Genomic DNA, 9797 nt, shown 5'->3' with positions numbered 1-9797 from the left:
AAGGAAATTAAATGAAAAGCTTCTCCATTTAAGAAAGCCAGGCTGTTCTCTCACCAGCCTCCCTCATGTATGCTTCATGTTCACTTCTGAGGACATCTCCCATCTCTGTGGGCAGTCAGGGCTGGGGGCCCCTGAACACTGCACACTTTGGGCAGTCAGCCCAACCCCCTGCAGCTCCTACAGGAGCAGCTGTAAGCTCCACTTGCTCCCAGGTCCTCTTTTTAGTAAAGTACCTGGTGGAAGTCAGAGCTCCTTTGACATCAGAGGGACTCCTTGTGCACAGAGACTAAGCTGTGTGCTCCTGTATCTTGGTAATCCAGGTCTTCATGTCAGGGATTCCTGAGGTCTTCATGGGAACAGCTACCAGCCTGGCTGATAACAGAAGCATTCTTGGAAGCAAACAAACAAACTCACAAAAACCAAATGTACTTAATCTTCTGGAATGGAAGCTTCCAGGGACCAGTGTCTTGCACTCCTAATCTACGCAATAAATGCAGCATGCTGAAGACCATCACTGTTTGGAAAACCCTGACACCAAGGACCCACTAAACAAGCCAAACAACATGTTTTATAACTGAATTCCCAAATACTATCATTTCTGAATGTAATCACAAGTTCACAGCATAGCAGTTAAATAAGCTGTTTAATTCCTCACAGTTGTTGCATACAGAAAAATCACCAGTATTCCTGGCTTTCTGCAGACATTTTAACTTGCCAAGAGTTGCATAAGAGAGTGTTCAACTCAAACAAAGCTACTGACACAGCAGTCACTAAGGCTCATGGATGGAACCAGATGACCCAGCACAGAGGTAGTAGGGAAGATCCCTGATTTCTCTGTTATACGCCATGTACAGGGCTCACCCTATTGGCTTAATCTTCACCATCACCTCTACTTAGCATGGGCAAAAGAGGAAACAGGACTACCTATGTCCATATTATATCAGGCTGCATAGTTGTGCCAGAAAAAAAGCACTTTATCTGGCTGTTTTGACCCCTGTGCTTGGCTTGGCCGCAGCACACCCTCGCAGGAAGCACACACTGCTCAGAAAGATGGAAGCCATGGCTATCAGCCAGTGACCAGCCGGCCATGAATGGCGTTTCACTCAGCTGCAGCACCTGAAGAAAAGCTCAGGACTGCGGTTAGCAGCTGTGCTGGGTTTGGGCTCCCCTCTCATCCCAATGCTGCATGGCCAGTCTGTGCCTGCTGATGCTGAACATGCTCACCTGTAAGCACACACTTGAACAGTAACAAAGGCAAAACCTCTGCAAAATTACTGGCAAATTCAGGCCCTAAACACAGCAGTTCCTAAAGCTCAGACCTCAGCTCAGTCCTAACAATGCAGCTGCACTTCTCAACCATCAGTCCAAATGTTAGAAATGTCTTTCATTTTATTTCCCATCCGTACAAAACAGAGACTCAGGATTGCTGCTGGTACCAGATAGCCTGGATGTATTGTAAGTAATGCAGAGTGAACAGTGAGATAGCACAGGGAGACTGCCAATGTGGCAAGCATGCCAGAAATGCATGTTATTCTGTAGTTTGGCAGAACAGGTGCATAAACCAGCATTTTCACACTGGGCTAAAAAGAAACGGTGCCTTTTTAGTGCATCCAATTAAATACCCTCCTCCCACCCTACTAAACACACAGAAACTAAAGCGACCATCTGGGTACTAAACAGCAGGCAACAAAAAGACCAAATCATCCTCTGTCTGGTTTGCCTGGACTTTTCTAGGAATGGAGAACTCATGCCGTGGCAGTGAATACACTCAGCAATACTCTCCACAATCTTGTCAGTAATTATTGTTTTCCTGATTTGATTCCCTTCTGATAAAAGACCAAACATTGGAATTTTTTTTTTTTTGCATTAAAAAAAAAAAGAAAAAGAAAAAAGAAAAGAAGAAAAAAAAAGGAGGGGGAGCTTATTTTTAGCTACTTGTTTTTATAGCCTGCATTTCCTGTTTAAGGAAGTCGGCATGCTCACAAAATGAAAGACATCAAACTCTGAAGAGCATCATATCACTTCCTCATGAGCCATAGCCACATCTTCCTCAACAGAGAACAACACATATGGCCCTTAGTTTTCTCTGAAAGATAGAAGGTGAGCATTGTAATGCTCAAAGTTTCCAGACAAAACCAAAACAAAACCGGTCACACTATATTTACTACACTAAGGTAAAGCGGCCCAGCATGAAGAACACAGAAGGACACTGTATAAGCCTTGCAAGTAGTGAAACAGAAAAAGAATGTTTGAGGTATGGAGAAAGTCCTAGATCATTGCAGATGGATAATGTAGAAACAGCTGGTAAAATGCAGACTATGAAATCAAAGCCTGTGTTCTACCACAGAAGTTAACCTTCTGCATGCAGAAAAACCTCATTAAAAGACTAAAAGGTTCAGAGCAGCTTGAAAACTCTTGAGGCAAGAGTACAGTCTCCCCACTAAGATCATCTCTGTGTAAGGCAGCACTGAAGTTTCTTTTTCAGTATTTATGTACCATCTCACACTAAATTTCCCAACATGCCCATTAGACTTCTCAATTGCCCATTGTATGATTTAGATAAGAGTTTTATGAAAGACCTCCCAAATGACTAGCAAGCAAGCAACACCACTTACGTCAGACTACCAGAAGTCTTGTGCCTATTGGTTTTAATTTAGACCCTGGATTCCCAAGAATGACTGGAGAAACTCAGCTTTCAAAACCAAAAGCCTCCAAGGCTCACAGTGGAACAGGAGTGCAGACAGCCTCCTGAGCTGCATCAACTGAGGGGCAGCCAGCAGGGCGAGGGTGGGGATTGTTCCCTCTCTCTGTCCTCGTGAGACCCCAACTCTGGTACTGCATCCTGGTCTGGGGCCCCCAGCACAAGGCAGATGTGAAGCTGTTGGAGTGGGTCCAGAGGAGGGCCACAAAGATGATCAGAGGGCTGGAGCACCTCTCCTACAGAGAAAGGCTGAGGGAGCTGGGCTTGTTCAGCCTGCAGAAGAGAAGGCTGCATGGAGAACTTATTATGGTCTTCCACTATTTAAAGGGAGATTATAAACACGAGGGAAGTCAATTTTTCACATGGGTAAATAGTGATAGGACAAGGAGGACTGGCTTTAAGCTAAAAGAGGGGAGATTTAGGTTAGATATTAGGAAGAACTCTTTTTTTACTGATAGGGTGGTGAGGCACTGTCACAGGCTGCCCAGAGAAGCTGAGGGTCCCTCATCCCTGGAGGTACTCATGGCCAGGCTGGATGGGCCCTGGGCAGCCTGAGCTGGTGGGGGGCAGCCCTGCCTATGGCAGGGGGTTGGAACTGGGTCATCTTTACAGCCCCTTCCAATCCAAGCCATTCTATGATTCACAGGATGTACCACAGAGCTCAAGAAGAAAGCATGTCTTGGGTCAGGCACTTCCATTGACACAGAGAGGTGGGGGAGAAAAGACACATCAAGTAAGTGGGCAAAACATCCACTGGTTACTGCTGCATCTACACTGTTAGCTGGTTAATATGCTGTAACAGACTGAGAGAAATCTATCAGGTGGCCAGAGAAAAGGGATTTCAAACGCCTTTCACACAAAACACTTTCCAAAGATGGTTCCTTCGCTTCTCCCCCCAGCAAAACAACCAGAAAGCAATGATGGCTGTTGTACATAGGTCACTCCAAAAGTAATGCCTGCTATTTATTTCCATGGAAACTACAACAGATACAAAGAGTACGATGACACTATTTGATAGAGCAAATTCTCAGCTACAAAACACAAATTTTCAATCCAGTCAACCACCACTGGCTGTGCATTTTCACCAGCGGTAAACAAAAGCCTGCTTGCCATGCTTGTAAAAATGCACCAGCAGAGGTGGCACACTGTCGCTGTTGCCACTGCTGAAACACACCACCCTCCACCTCACTGTGCTCATGTTCCATTGGCTGGGCTCCATAAACGTTCAGCAAGCATTGATGAATGCCAGTGGGTGCCATTTTTTTCACATAGAGGTATTCAGTGACACACCTTTGATTCATATGCATTTCCATGTCAGACACCATTCTGTCAGACTGAGGCCCTGCTACCAAAATGTAATGGAATATTGGAGTGAAGGTTCACTCTCTACTGCCATATCACCCTTCTCTGAAGTTGTGGGCCAAAATAATAAAATAGGAGGCAGTACTTTCAGAGAAGCCCTCATCATTCTGTCAGTAGGTGCCTTACCTTAGTCACAGTGAGGCGTGCAGACCATGATTGTCAAGTTTATCTTCAAATAGATTAGTTACTTTCAGTGACAAGGACAGTCATGTCTGTCACTCTGATGGCTATTTTGGAATATTTTTAGTTACTATACCTATCTATTAAACATGTTTAAAATGTCCATTAGATGGACAAAACAAATCTCTTTTTTTCTTCAGAAACCACAGTTTTCACTCATTTAAGTAAACAACTGATGTTTAGGATTATACAAATAGGACCTTGCTGGGAGAGCCTTTCATGCACTTTCCCTTGCTGCAACCTTAGTCTCCTAAACTGCTTTAGTTGCACTGGTAAAGGTTCGTTAACAGGTCAGCAAATTAGCACATGCAAGGACAACATTTGTCCCAGACCACTCATTTTCAGAAGGGAGAGAGGGCTTCAGTTGCTCCATTGGTAACTCATCTATGAGATGAATGTCCGTCTGACTCATTTCCCCATGTGCAGGAAAAGTGAATGATAAAAAAAAAAAGCATTATAATTAGTCACTGTGCTGTTTAATGAGATTCAGGTCATCTGGAATTGAAGGCCACAAACCCCAAATGATTTTTCCTGCCCACTGACTGGGCAGAATTTGGCACTCCTTCTCTAACCACTGTTGTTCTTATAACTAACAGGCTTCATTAAATTCTGTGCCAAGATGAGCCTTGATGTAATTCCAGCAACTTCACCAGATGAAAAATTAAATGTCCTGAATCACCCCCATCCATTTTTTTTTGACTTTCCAGAATACTTCTGTGAACAGTGATTTGCCTTTGAATCCTGGGACACCAAATCAAGACTTTCTGCAGTTAGACAAGTGATTCCAGTGTCAAAATGATGAGCTGGGAAGGCAGATAGGGCTAGGTCTACACAGTAGCTATGCCTGTTGCCTTGGGTCTCAACTCAACAAGCTCCTAAGAACCAGTGGTTCACCTTCTTCATTCACTGCTCAATGGGTACTTCCAACACAGCCTAAGATGAGCTTGGCCACAGACCGCAGTTACCAAGCAATCACTCTACTGCTTTCTTTACAATATCAGATTCCGAGAAAGAAATGCCACGCTCATCATGTTTCAGCTGAGCATTCTTCCAAATACAAAGGCCTTGAAATTACATCTGCAGAAAGACTAAGACTAAGAAAATGAAGTAATAACAAGTGTAGCTGGTACAAAACACAGTAAGAGACTCTACTCACCAGCTGGCTCCTGGGCTGACAGGACATTTCACAATTTGGAGACTGACTTACAGTTGATTTGACAGTTAGATTTGGTATGACACCTGCACCTCTTCTGCTCCCTTTTGATTCCAAAGAACACACTGCTGCTCATGATAATGGAACGGTAGGAGCATAGATTCTGTTACTGACGTATAAGTTTTGGTTTCAAACTATCAGGCTTAACAGCAAACAACAAATAAAAGCATAAAACCACTAAATATCTGAATTATATAAACAAGGAAAGATTCTGAGGGAGCTCTTCACATTGTGTTGGTAAGTTTTTTGTTGTTTTTTTTTTACAGGCAGTTTTTTTACAGGCAGTTTTGTTGGCTTTTTTTACAGGCATGATTGTAGAACTAATTATCTAGTCATAATCACTATCTACAACTAGAAAATGCACAAATCTGTCAGGGTTGCTTTCAGAAATAACTTTTGCTTTGTAGCCAAGACATGTTAATAGAAATTTTTGCCCTGTGACCTTGCAGATGTCTGCAAATATAGCAGCTGATGTAATTTTCTTTTTAAGGCAGGTCCTTTTTCTCAGAGCATATGATGCTCTACTTTTACTGCATTTAGTGCTTGTAGGTCTAGGTGCTACTTACTGTCAGCATTCCAGAGCACTGGCAGAAGCAATGCTCCTGCTTCCCATGTGCGGCATGGAGCTTACACTTCTACAGGGAGGCAAATGATCAATAAAGACATTCCTTAAACTTATCTTTATCTTACATTCAGTATGGTCTGCAACATTGCAAAATGCTCTAACTACCTCTACTACCTGTTGCATTGTCTTGAAGCAAAGGTTAAACTTAACACTTAGGAGTTTGTGTTCCTTCCTCTCTTACAGAATCATAGAATCATAGAGTTAGCTAGGTTGGAAAAGACCTACAAGATCATCCAGTCCAACCATCCACCTACCACCAATAACCCCACTAAACCATGTCTCTCAACACTATATCTAAATGTTTCTTGAACACCTCCAGGGATGGTGACTCAACCACCTCCCTGGGCAGCCCATTCCAGCGCCTGACCACTCTTTCAGAAAAGTAGAATTTCCTAATGTCCAGCCTAAATCTACCCTGGCGCAACTTGAGGCCATTCCCCCTCGTCCTGTCACTAGTTACAAGGGAGAAGAGGCCGACCCACAGCTCACTACAATCTCCCGTCAGGTAGTTATGGAGAGCAAAAAATCCTTGTAAAATCCTTATCCTTGTAAAAAGTATGCTTTCATGGCAATGAGCACTTAAAAGGATGACAAAAATATCTGTCTACAAACACATCATATTTTATCCAAGGCAGAACTGCAGAGCAAGTAACCAACTGAGGGTATTGTATTTCACAGTCTTGTAAAAGTACCAGTTATACTGCTATTTTTGTAAGTTACATCCTGCATTAAAAGATAAATCACTGGGATTTTTATTATTTTTTTTTAAATAAAAAAATAGAAGGCTGCCTCATTTTTCATTAAAAATCCGCATTTTAGATAAAATTGGAGACATCTCACTAGAATAAGTTTACTTGTTATGTCAATTCACTCTATGGAACTACAAATCTAAATTGGCACAATTCAGAAAGTAAAACTTTCCTCTACCCCAGTTTTGATGCACCTAGGTTACTTATATAAATCTTAATTACTACCAGACAAACCTGAAAGAAAATTGAGCTCAAACTAAATTGACTTCAGAAACTAAATGCTTTAGAACACTACAGCATTATTGAAAAGTGACTTTCAGAGATATATGAAAGCTTGCAACACAAAATTCAGGATGAATGTACAAAGAAAATGATAGAATATGGGTTTCCTGCAAAAATTTACTAATGTAAAGCACTTGGAATATCTTCTATGCTTAAAAAATACTAGGAATCCAATTTTACTTTCTGATACTTTCTGATATTTAAAGAAAAAAGAGAGAGAGAGAAAACAAAAAGGAAAACACAGAGAAAAGGGCCTACAGAATTTCATCTGTACTGCAAAGACTGCTGGTTGGTCATCCAGTCATCCAACTGATTGCACATATTAGCAGATTCATAATTTTGAAATTATTTCTGTTATTATTATCCATCTGTTCTGCTAGACAACCACAGTGATCTACAGACTTTGTCTTCCAGTCACAGCTCTAGATTCAGAATATTACCTACAATTTAAAAAAAATCTAATAAGCTCCTCGTCGTGCACATGTCATGTACAATTTTAGCTCTATTGCCATGGCATTAAAACCAAATGATTTTAAGATTAAGACATGAAGTACTTAGAGGGAAGCTAAATTGTCTTGGACTTCAGTTACACCTTAGTATATAAAGTCTGAGTCTCCCACATATGCCTCTTCTTCTCTTTCTTGCAGAAAACGTTAACATGTTTCTCTGAAGGGAAAACTGGATGTGGAAATGAACTGAGTGCCGAAACACTAAAAAGCTAAATTAAAGTAATGTAGTTTGGGTAAGAACAATTTCTACTGGCTTCTGTTCTGGCAAAATAAAGTCTATAGAGGAACTTCGAGAATGAAGTTATAAGCAAAAGTCATTTTTTGTGGGCACAAGACGGAATCTCATAATTCAGAAATAACACCACATATTTCAGAATTTCAATCAACTCACCAAGAGAGTGAAGATTCAGTGGCAGACTGTGATGTGGGAGAATCATGTTCTGTTCCCTTCACTACTAAACAGCAGTCCTGGGTTTAAAAAAGTTCTTATTTAAGTTAGTATCAAAAGGCACTGGAGCACTTCAAGACAATGATAGCAGTAGTGTTCAGCTGCAGATCTCAAAGACATGGTACAAAGATAAGCACTCTTAGACACTGTATTTTGACTAGGCTTCCTTGCACTCCAAAATTAATTCCTACACATAGATTTAGAAATTACTTCAGAAATATTTGATCACAATTTTCACCAGCAGAGCCCTCAGACTTTTTTTTCATGTATTCTTTTTTTTAGGCTCTTTATGCCTCCATAAAACAAGAGCAGTATATTTCTAAACTAGAAATACAGGCCAAGCCTCAGTTGGTCTCTGAGGGTTTTTAACATGGTACATTTCTCACCGTGTAGCACCACTAAGGTCTACAGGAGACGTCAGTCAGTCATTGAAAGTCATCAAACAAACTTCCATCAGTTCAGATAGAAGAATAAGCCATTCTGCTCACCAAAAGCAGGTTGGAATGACCAGGACTGTATTTAATTCTAATCCTTGTCTTCAAACAGGCTTCGTCATAGCCTACAATATCCATAATATTGAATTATTTTTACGAGGCAAAAGAAGACCGTGCCAACCCTATTACAGAATGTGATATCCTTTTATTCCATGTTCTCTGTAACAACTGCTTTGAGAAAATTCAAATATAATGAGAATCTACTACTAGGAAGGGAAAGAAGTTACAGAAGGTAAGACCAGAGGGCTGGAGCACCTCCCCTGAGAAGACAGGCTGAGGGAGCTGGGCTTATTCAGCCTGGAGAAGAGAAGGCTGTGCGGTGATCTCATTGCAGCCTTCCAGCATTTAAAAGAGGACTATAAACAGGAGGGAAATCAACTTTTTACAAAGGTAGATAGTGATAGGACAAGAAGGAATGGTTTTAAGTTCAAGGAGGGAAGGTTTAGATTGGGTATCAGGGGGAGGTTCTTCACAGAGAGAGTGGTGAGGTGCTGGCACAGGCTGCCCAGAGAGGCTTTGGGTGCTCTGTCCCTGGAGGTGTCCAAGACCAGGCTGGATGGGGCCCTGGGAAACCTGGTCTAGTACCAGATCTGGAGGTTGGTGGCCCTGCCTGTGGCAGGGGGGGTTGGAACCTGATGATCCTTGGGGTCCTTTCCAACCCAAGCCATTCTATGACTCTAAGGTACAGAACATTAGAACTACTCTTTGAGCACAAGTCAGTAATTTGGAAGATATACAGACCAATTTTACATGAGAATTTGTACAAAGATTCAGACCTTTTCGTTCTTAATGTTCCAGTGACTCAAGTCTCACTGTCAGAATTCGCAGGTATTCTCTCTGATAGTTGCTTGCCAGTTCTTTTTTCAGCGGAAGATACTGAAAAAGAAAGGGAAGGTGTTCAGATTACATAGTCAAGTATGACATCATATAACATACTGAAGATAAAGGATCTTGGTAATGCAGAGAGTTCCTATTCTATTTTCAGTCATGACATAACTTATTACTCACTGAGGTCTGGAAAACTTACACAAACCCTACAGAACAAGTGCTCCCAAGAAGCAGAAACACTGGCCAGGAGCTGTGAGTCTGGTGCAGTAAGCTGCACAAATCAGAATACAAAATATATTTTAGAAAAGCCAATCAAAGAACAGGAAGAACTGTCCTTGAGCATACTGGCAGCACACCAACTCTCACACTCACCTAAGCAATCCACTCAGATGGAAGATGTCAGTCT

The sequence above is a fragment of the Numida meleagris genome, chromosome Z, assembly GCF_002078875.1.
Source record: "Numida meleagris isolate 19003 breed g44 Domestic line chromosome Z, NumMel1.0, whole genome shotgun sequence".
Classification (NCBI taxonomy): Eukaryota; Metazoa; Chordata; class Aves; order Galliformes; family Numididae; genus Numida; species Numida meleagris.
Note: the sequence above shows the minus strand (reverse complement) of the source record.